The sequence below is a fragment of the Thunnus albacares genome, chromosome 5, assembly GCF_914725855.1.
Source record: "Thunnus albacares chromosome 5, fThuAlb1.1, whole genome shotgun sequence".
NCBI lineage: Eukaryota > Metazoa > Chordata > Actinopteri > Scombriformes > Scombridae > Thunnus > Thunnus albacares.
The window spans coordinates 30,403,824-30,415,021 of NC_058110.1; the positions used below are offsets into that span (position 1 = coordinate 30,403,824).

An 11,198-nucleotide genomic window follows, 5' to 3' on the forward strand; every position below is an offset into this window, starting at 1 on the left:
TAAAGAAGGTCTGAGAGTCAAGTTTGGTTTTGAAGTGGATGGAGCTGTGAACAACAAAAAAGAAACAAGAACACAGTGATAGAAAATAAATCCTGATGAGAGGAATAAAATGCTCCTTTAGTTGATCAACTGCTTAAAAAAATGTAATTAAATGGTCAGTTTATAGTGGTGTTGGTTAAAGAGTATGTACACCCTCGACTTCTGCCTGGTTGCTTCAAGCCAGAATATTTAAAAATGTGATGTAGAGAGTGAAGCGGAGGCTTGGCAACGTGGTACGTGCAGGGGGACAAGAGACAGATTTACACACTGACCATCACACTGGCCTAGACATACTAGGCTGGTTTAGCAGCTTTGGAGGGTTTTATTTTTGCACACAACGTGTGTACTGCTGGAAAAAAGCACCTGTAACTCATCTAGGAGAGTCCTCTGTTTCTGTGAGGTTATCTTTAAAAGTAAAATTCCAAAGGTAAATGTACCTGAACCTCCAGCTGATATCTCAGTTTGCTCCTCTTCAGACTGGTTGGTGGTTTCAGCAGAAAATGAAGTTGTGGAGCTTCTTCTGAAACTCTGTTTTGTTGGTGGTGTGGAGGCTGATTGGACTGATCTTACAGAAGGTCTGGGAGTCAAGTTTGGTTTTGAAGTGGATGGAGCTGTGAACAACAAAAAAGAAACAAGAACACAGTGATAGAAAATAAATCCTGATGAGAGAAATAAAATCCTCCTTTAGTTGATCAACTGCTTAAAAAATTAAATGAAATAGTCAGTTTATTACTTTTACTCCTAAAAACACTGATGCAGTAAATGGACACTTACTGTATCAATCTTCCCAGTGATTTATTAAACCAAATATCTGGGGCCTCATTTTTAAAACATTTATATTCACGCTTAACATTGGGGAGAGGCAACCCAGACTTTCCAGGATCCTGCCACATCCTGGCATCATCCTGACATTTCAGCAGCACTGTGCTGCTCCACAACTGACCGCGAGTGTAAGTAGGCCTAGCAGACAGTCCAGCCCTCTCCTCTGTGCTCTGGGGTTGGGAAATGTGTCGGTGAGACAGCGCTGATGAAATATTGATCGGAATTTCATTTGAGATTTGAGTTCAATTATATCTTTTAAAATTGAAAGGTGCTTATGGAACAGTTTTGGCTCACTAGCACAAACACAAATAACACTGCTGGTTTGAATGTTTATGATAAAGTGGATCTATCATTAACATGTGATATGAAGTGAAATGAAATGTGAGAGAAATCATTATACAATCTGTCTTCCATTCACCACCTCACCATCTGCATTGCCAGTTTCCCCCGTCTCCAAAATGTTCATACTCATGAGTCAGAGTTTACATACAGGTGCACACATTCTCCCGTCAAGTTTGTATTTTTATAAATCACAACTTTTTCATGGGAAGTGGCGTACGTCTCTTTCAAGCCCCATTTTATGTATATACAACGGTTATAAATGAGACCCCAGGTCATTAAAATATCAGCTGCAGTCAGAAAAATGTGAAAATTTCCTCTAACCTCCAGAAACATGAAGAAACATTTTCATGACTTTCAGTAGAAACTCACCATTTGTGACAATGATCTGAAACTCCATGTATTGATCTATTGAGAGAAGATTCTCCAAACCACACCCGTAAAGTCCTGAGTCAGATTTGGTCAGCTGTGTGATGGTCACATGCAGACGACTTCCTGCACGTGTGTTTTTATATTCCATGATGTATCTGCCTCTTTGAACTCTGACATCATACATGTAAAGAAAGTCTTTTATACATCTGTCCTTACAGAAGTACGTCCTGTCTCCAGTGTAGGTATAGGGACATTGAACTGTGATACTTTGTCCTTCAGTTCTTATAAAAATGGGGATTTCTGCATTGATGAGACCAATGTTTCCACCCTGCAGTGCTGTTGGAAAAAAAAAAAAAAAAAAAAAAAAACAAAAATCAATAATTCACATTTACACTGATTCACAGAGTCACTCTGGGAGCTCCTTACATCCTTGTCCTCATTAATTTGTTTTCTTTTAACTACTGTCTTTTATTACTCCGGTTTCTTTTTATGAAGTTTTGTGTTTCTTTTACATTTTGTCTTGATGCTTTTTTATGTTTTATGTGAAACACTTTGAATTGTCTTGTTGTTGAAATGTACTATACAAATAAACTTGCCTTGCCTGTATAATCGGTTTCCTTCTATTTCAGTAAAAAAGGACTGATCTACATAAGAACATAATAAGTTTCACCTACAGAACAGAGACAAAGTAAACAAACTGCTGTAGCTACAAGTCATGGACAGACAGTGTGTCGCTAACATGGATTTTGAAGAACAATAATGAAACCAGCATCTAACAGTCTGAAGTGATATTTTCAGCTGTGTTAACATGTTGTTTAATATGCTGTAGTTGAGCAGCTAATTACCTATCTATCCTGCTAACTCACTTTTCTCCAGTGAATGTTTGTTTGGTGGCTCGTTCAACAAGCTAAGGTACAAAACAAGACGTGTCTTCATGCTTGTAAGTTAGATAAGAAGGAGACTTAATGTGGGTTGTTGCTTGAGTCTGTGGCTCAACAGTTGACTGCTGTTAATTGCATGTCAAATGTTTACGTTAATGGAAACTTTAAAGAATCACAAACTATCATATGATGTCAAAATTAAAGAAGTACAAAGAACCACATAGAATATAAATTGGTAAATTATTTTTTGTATAACAACCAGGGTTTTTCCACATGACAAAACAGTTGTATTCACACACTTTGTGTTCTTGAAATGACATCGATTTACTTCGGCTGCTACTCATATGTTTCTCTGGTTCTGTAAGAAGTAATATTTTTTTGCAGAATGTACCAGGAAGGTAGTTTGTAATGCAGTTAAGCTAAAACAGTCAGGCTGAAGCAACAGAACACACATTTTATTATGAGTATGTTAAAAAAATACAACAACAAGAAACTGAATTGTGTTTTGTATAAAACACAGTTAAAACAAAAGTTGATTTTAGATAAATGTGAACATTTCTTAAAAAGGATGATTTCTGGGTGTGTCCTGGTAGCTCACTGACCAAGACGCATGCTACATAACCACAACATCCACGGTTTGATTCTGGCAGCACTTTGTCACCTCCTAGTCTCTCTCTCCCCCCTTGTTTCCTGTCTACTCTCTACTGTTGCTGTAATAAACTCTTACAATGACAGACTGTCAACTGAACTGAACAAAACTCATTTGCATGCAAAAATAGAAAAAAGTCAGTTACTGAAAATTCTCAGTGAGTAAACCCTTCAATGTTACTGATTAAAAGATAATTTTGAGGAAGTAACAAATACTGTTAACGACTTACATTTTAAAGTGACTCTGGTCATCATGTTTAACCACAGAAACATGAGAAACTGCTAATTTGTCACCCACCAACTCTAAATAAATAAAGAATACAACATAATAAAGAGAAACAGAAATAGAAAGTGGATGTACTCACTGAGGAAGAAGAAGATCAAAGTGTGACAAACTTTCATATTGAGGCTCTGATGGTTTAATTTCGGCCTCTCTTCCTTCTTCACTGGCCAACCAGGAACTTCTCACTTCTTTAAATGATGGAGTCCCTCCCCCAAACACACACACACACACACACACACACACACACACACACACACACACACACACACACACACACACACACACACAACCACATACACACAGCTCTGCTCTCCTCACCATCAGTTTCTCTTTCTACTGCAGGTCTGAGTTTACCATCAAATATACGCAAGGTTTTAGAGCTGCAACGATTAGTGCAACTATTTATTGCAAATAATCATTTTAGTCATTTTGTTCAGCATAAATGACAAATGTGCTGGTTGCAGCTTCTCAAATGTGAGGATTTGATGCTTTTCTGTGTCATACATGATGGTAAACTCAATTTCTTTGGATTTTGGACAGTTGATCAGACAAAACAAGACATTTTAACATACCACCATGGGATCCTAAAAATTATAACACACATTTCTCACTATTTTCTGACATTTTATAGACAAAACGAGAAAATAATATAAAGATTAATTGTTAATGAAATTCATTTTTAGTTGCAGCCCTACAAGGTTTAGGGAAGGCAGCACACTCATAACTCTGATGCACTTTGCAGAAACATTGAGTAGATTGTTGCTGCTTTCTCATATCTTTTTATATCTACATGTGAGTCAACACCTCACAAGAATAAGTTCACAGGAGTTGTTCAATTTCACATAAAGTTGTTTGGCTTCCAGAGATTCAAACACTTCTCTACTGAAAAAGAGTGTTTGGAGCTTATTAACATAACAATCATCATTATTGATGATCCACGACACTGATTTGTGTCATTATGTTAGAAGTTTGGTGAAGCAAGTCAAATCAAATTTATTTACAGAGAACATTCAAAAATGTTGATGACCAAAGTGCTTTACAGAGAAATTTAAGATACAGTTAATTAAAAGCAAAATAAATAGATAAATAACTAACAGACCAAATTAAAACAATTTTATCACTATATTAAAAATGAAGGGGAAACAAGGGCGTTTGTATAAAGGTGGGTCTTTAGCAAGGATTTAAAAGTGGTGATTGTTGGGGGAAGATCTGACAGTGAAGATCAAACTGTTCAGGGAAAAAGCTGCGTCACCTTTGGATTTTGACTGAGAACGTTGAGTAACTGATCAGAGGGTCTGAGGGCTCTATCAGAAATGTAGGCTGGTGCCAAACCATTCATAGCTTTAAAGGGGACATATTATGCACATTTCCAGGTCTATATTTATATTCTGGCTCTATTGTAATACCTTTGCATGATTTACAATTCAAGAAACTCCTTATTTATCTTATACCGGCTCTTTATGCAGCCTCCCAGTTCAGCCTCTGTCTGAAACAGGCCATTTTGTCTCCTGTCTCTTTAAGATCCCCCTCCTGATGAGCCCAGTAGAAAACGTCGCAAACAAAGAGTTCAGAGCAGGTTGAAGCATTTCTACATATATTAACTTCAAGTTTTGAAACTTTAACCATGTTTAAGATAGATATCTGACATCATAACAGTATATAAATAACAGAAAACCACAAAAAGCACAATATGTTTCCTTTAAAATTAATAAAGAATCTTAAAATCTATTCTATATTTCACTGGTAACCAGTTGAGGGAGGCCAGTATCAGGGAGATGTGGTCTCTGTCAGTACCAGTGAGGAATCTCACTGCTGCATTTTGAACCAACTGTAGGCGAGACTGAGAAGACTGACCGACTTCCACATAACAGGAGTTGCAGAAGTTGAGACCCGAGGTAAACAAAGCATGGAAAACATTCTCCAAATGAGAAAGAAAATGTTTGAGGAGCATTTAAATAACATCTCTAACTGCAGAATACACCCCAAGACTATTTCCAATAACTTCCTCTTAAAACAATGTTACTCTAAAGCTGAATTGGAAATTATTGTTATACATTGTGAGTTAAATAGTAGAAATACTGTGTTCACATTACAAAGTTCTGCCTGAGCCCGCTGCATGGGCACTCCCATTACTGATGTCAGTCTGAGTGACATTGTCAAAGGGCATCGCACCAACTAAGTCATAAAACTGAAACTTGATCATCATTATTATGTAATGGGTGTAGCTAAAACCTCAGAGAGGGCTTTAGACTAGCTGCTGAACATAGTGGAGCATTTAGCAGCTAAAGAGCCAGACATTTCCCTCAGGAGTTAGTAGAGAGCAAAAACATCTATCACCATCTTACCTTGCGAGGCAGCTGGATTCACAATGCCGATTGGTCTGAACCACCGGTACTGCGGCCACAAGCTCATAACTTGAAGCCTGACATGATAGATTCTAGTATGATCTTGTGAATCCAGCTGCCTCGCAAGGTAAGTGATGGAGTCAACTGTGAAGGAAAAAAGACATAAATTCTACTCATTGTCCTGCCGGCGGGGTCTGTCTCTGTCCTTCCTGCCAAGCCGGTCACATCATGGATTACAACCTCCAGCAACCACCTGTCAATAAAGAGAAGTTTTCCTAATGATCAATTTGCTTTTCTCTCCACTGAGCATTCAGCAGCTGTTTCTGTCGAGTCACTCCTGTTCCCCTCATACGTTATCACAAGCAGGGATAAATTCTCGTCTCAAGTTGGCACAACAGTTCATCCATGCTCTCTCTCCACCTCTTTGTGGCCTCCAGACTTCTCAATCATCAGTGTGAGTTAGTGGAGGTTTTCTCTCTGCATGTGGCATGAGTCAGATTCACAATGAAAATGTTTTGATGTTTTCCACTGAAACAAGCCACAAGTCTGAGAGCATGAGTTGGTCTGAATCCCTTTAAATCTCATAACTTGACAGACTGCAGAGTTATAAGCTCTGAGATGAAGCACAGAGTTTTCATGCAAGACTGCAGGAAGTTACTGCTACAGGTCAAGAAAGACACTAACTGCCATGAAACCACAGCATGTTGTTTTCACTGTTTGCCATTTTTGATTTAAAACTTGCTGAACCGATTATTCCCCCTACTACAATTTTAAATTTTTATACCTCAATGACCAAATGTTATTTTTCATGTCCTCCAGAAGACGCATGAGTGTCTTCTGATCTGCTACCTCTTTAATTAAATGTCTGACACAGTATAGGAAACAAAAACTACTCTGTTGTTGGAAAGATATAAAAGAAGTAACGCTGGCTGAAATGTGTGAGAGCGATGAATGTGTAAAAATAGTAACTTCTACTTTCATGTGTGAACATGAACTTACTGTCATTTGAACAAACAATGCTGCTGCTGTTTCTCTGCAGACTTCAGAGGTGTGATGTCTGACCTGTTCAGACCTCAGTGTGAAGTGTTCACATTACTGGACAGTTGAGTCACAAACTGACTGATAAAACAGCATAATGTTTATAGGTCTTTGTATCTGTGTGCATGCATGTAGTCTTTAAGAGTATGTACAGTATGTATGTTTGTCTATTTGTGTCTGTTCCTCTATCTGTGTGTACATGTCTGTGTGCATGTGAGTGTGCACAAGTACATGATCAGTGATCGCGGTTTGGTTTTGTTTCAGCAAGTGTTTCAGATGTTGCCCTCATGTGGCCAAATTAGATCATTACATCATGAAAACCAAACCAAACCTTTACTTTCATGAACTTTAGGGAAACAAAACTACAATAATTTAAAACTGACCAAAGTTTGTTTTTATTTCACATGTCTGCAGGAGTGTGGAGGTCCAATCAGAGTGCAGAGACTGACAGGAGGCTGAACCAATCAGAGGAGGGGGACAGCTCTGTGTAGGAACAATAAACATCAGCTTGTTATTGCTGTTAAATAATGTTTGGTGAAGGTTTGATGCCCTGAAAGAACAACTGAAAGAGTTCATTCTACAATCTAAAAGCTGAAGCTCAAATTTATATTTCTCAAACTCAACATGGAGATAAAATCCGCAAACAGCTTTTACAATACATTTGTTAGTGTTGGGTTTCAATAAAAAGAAACATCAGAAATACCAACTGAAATCACATTTAATTATCCCTGTTTGCGGTCAAAAATAATGGCAACATGTTTATTAAAATATATTGTTAGTAGTTTTGTATTATTAGAATGAGGGAAAAAAGGAGGAAATATCAGAAATGTTCCTTTTTGCCCAGTCAGCTTGGGGTCTTGTCAGTGTTCGATTGACATTAGCTGGCAGTCTACTGGTGGTCATAAAGAACATAAAGTATTTTGGACTGTTGATTGGACAAACAAGACATTTGAAGATGTCACCAGTGAATCTTAGAGATTATAATGAGACCCACAAGGTTTTGTTTTAATATTTACTTTTGTATAGAAAACATCTTCCACCATCCAACTGTTCACTCATTCAATCCACCCTTGACTACAAAACGGCTAAATTATGCAACAGCGACGGTTGAATGCAACGCACAAGTCCAGTTTGATGAAATATATTAAAGTGATAAAGTGATAAGTGAAAGTGGATTAAAAGGAGGGATATGAAATGTAAAGTCTAGTTTGATAACAGTACAGTTCAGCTATTTAGTTGAGCAGCAGCTTCTGGAAAGAAGGCACATAAGTGTTTTGGAGTGCGTTTCCCGAGTCCTCATGTGTCTCGTGACCAGGACTGTGACTCCACCGGCGACAAGAATATTCAAATAGTCCAGTGATTAAATTTGTACCACATCAGATGTTCTGTGAGCCAATGCCACCACGATCACTTTAGTTTTTTTTAAGCAGTTTGCTGAAACATTGATCTTCATTTGCTGAAATAAATTATTTATGAGTTTGTTGCTTTCCCACATCTTTTTATGTCTACCTGTGAGCCAGCACTGCACAAGAAAAGGTGCGCAGGAGTTGTTCAATTTCACCTAAAGTCATTTAGTTTCCAGACCCTGGTTTAGAATTTATTTATTAGCATCCGTGACACCACATTGATTTATAAATGAAGCATGCGCATTTAGTTTACATAGTTTTTAACTATTACTAGTTTGTTTAAGTTATATTAATTCATTGACTTACCTGACTGTCAAGTTCTCTTCCTGGTCTGGCAAAAGTTGTGGCTGCAGGTGGAGCCTGGTTATATGGAGAGGCCCAAGCCAAGGACCATACCAAGAGCTCTGACAGCTTGGGGGGGGGATCAGGGTTTCTTTGTGTTGAGTTCTGATTATTGTCTATGTTCACTTCCCCTGTGTGAATATTAATTTGATCAGCCAGTATATATGTTTCCCTCATGTCTCCTTCTGTTAGGTCTGTTATACCCTTTTTACACCAAAATTAGCACATATATGTAGGTTTTTTAAACGCGGGTAAACCTACTAAGAATAGGCTGTTGACTCCTTTCCCATTGCCGGTAGACAAGTGAAAGAAAGGGGGCAAAAATTAGTGTGTCCACCCAGGTATCATGCTTCCATCACTGCTGATCGCAGCTGGAGCCAATAAATACCCGTGACTACTGTAGAGTCATTTGACTCGGGAATGGATGCTGATTGTACCTTTTCCCACTGAAGACAAAGGCCAGATATTGATGGGTGTTAGTGGGTTTTTTGTCCAGTGTGAAAGGGGCTTAAGCTGTGTTAATATCTTATTTTGTTAGCCTTTTTGTTCAGTAGTTATGTTTTGTTGACCTCTTTTTAAGTGATCTCCAACTTACTTAATTCAGTTACCTCCTTCCTTATTTTGTTAAAAGGTTGGTGAAACCAAAAGTGAAGTCAAATTTATTTACAGAGCACATTTAAAAACATGTTGACCAAAATGCTTTACAGACAAATGTAAAATACAGTTGAATAATCAAGACAAATACATAGATGAGTAACTGTAACAGACAAAATTAATACAATTTTATCATTATATTAAAAAAATAAGGGAAGAAAGGAGTAACTGATTAGAGGATCTGAGGGGTCTGGATATAGATATGAACTGAGGACATCGGAGATGTAGGCTGGTGCCAAACCATGCATAGCTTTAAAAAACAAATAAAAGATTCTTAAAATCTATTTATATTTCACTGATCACCAGTAGAGGGAGGCCAGTATCAGGGAGATGTGGTCTCTCCTTTTGGTAGACAGTGAGGAGTCTCCCTGCTGCATTTTGGACTAGCTGCAGCTGAGACCAAGAAGACTTACTGACTCCTACATAATGGGAGCTGCAGAAGTAGAGATGTGAGGTAATACAAGCAGTTCTTCAGATCTCCAGTCTGACCAGCACTTCAATAGAATCTCTAATTGCAGAATACATCCCAAGACTGTTTTCATTAACACACCCTCTTAAAACAATGTTACTCTGAAGCTGAATTGCTAAAACCTTACAAATACTGTGTTCACGTTACTTGTTTTGCACCCCCGGTACTAATGTCAGTCTGAACGAAGCCTAACTAGATGCGCTAAACAGAAGAGCTTATAGAAACATCTGTTCTTACGGTTAGCATTGTTAAACCATGTTGTTCTACTTATTTAGCAGCAGTTTTAGCTGTTTGGTGTTGCCTTACTACATTTGAAAAACCCTTTTCAAACCATTTTAACCATAACTGAAATATCCTGCTGTTCATTTAACCAAAATAATTTCAGTTCACCCAAACAACTAAAACACCACCTTTGACTCCTGGAATCTACTCATGCAGATAGTTTTGGTTTTATTTGACTTGACAGAGTTTTCTTTCTTAACTTTATTAATAAACAAAGTATGACTGCTAGCTGATTATAGGTACAGTTGAGTACAGAGGCTGTGAATCATCTTTGGCATCAGTGCCCATCTCAGTGTTTATCTGAGGCGCAGAGTAGACAACATTATCGGCATGACCACGGGGGGCGCTGCTGGGTGAGGCGGCGGCACCGAGTGTAGACGAGTTCACTCCAGTCGTCTTCAGTCTGGAAGAAAACAAAGAGCTCAAGGTTTATAACTTATTGACTGTTTTAGTCTTAATAGCAACTTAAAGCTTTTATTTTAGTTTGCAATTAAATTACATGTTCTTTTCTTTTGATGGTGCTTGAAAGTCTTTGAACTCTTCAGAATTTTCTCTATTTCTGCATAAATATGAAACATGATCAGATTTTCACATAAGTCCTAAAACTAGATAAAGGGATCCAATTAACCAAAGGAACAAATTAACAAAAACATTAAACTTATGAATTTATTTATTGAAAATTATCCAATCTTACATATGCGTATGAGGCAAAAGTATGTGAAATCTTGTTCTCAGTAACTAGCGTGACCCCCTTTTGCAGCAATAAATTCAACTAAACATTTCCGTTAGCTGTTGTTTTAGACAATCTGCCTGACAGTCGGCTGGTGGAGTCCAAACTCTTCAGAAATGGTTCTGTAACCCTTTCCAGCAACTCTTGTTTTAAGATGCTCAGAAATCTTTTTTGCTTGAGCCATGACACACTTCCACAAACCTGTGTTGTGAAGCTCAGACTTTCATAGAGAAAACCCAGATTTCTCTTCTTAAAATAAGGCAAGGCCTCCCAGACTCACCAGGTAGTACTAAATATCATAAATATCCTGGATCTGGATCTGAATGTTGTGTTTTCCAGGCCTGGAGAAGTTATAGAAATTGATAAAAGCCACAAAGCTCATGAAATACTGATACATTTCCTGATGATCTCAGTCCCAGGTAATTACTGTAGAAAGCCACAACACCGGGGCTATAGATGTGTTGTATTTTATAAGCTTATTATATTTCCCTTCATGTAAAATTAACCTAAAAGGTAGTAACTAAAATTGTCAAATGAATGTAGTATAA

At 37.8% G+C, this 11,198-nt stretch overlaps 1 long non-coding RNA gene across 1 annotated transcript; it reads right to left on the reverse strand.

The window, feature by feature from the left end:
* Positions 1-7,138: 7,138 nt before the first annotated feature.
* Positions 7,139-8,977, reverse strand: LOC122982691. Its single transcript, XR_006403514.1, has 2 exons — positions 8,140-8,977; positions 7,139-7,250 (listed from the first exon to the last, which is right to left on the reverse strand). It is a non-coding gene; the product is annotated as an uncharacterized LOC122982691 (long non-coding RNA).
* Positions 8,978-11,198: the final 2,221 nt, after the last annotated feature.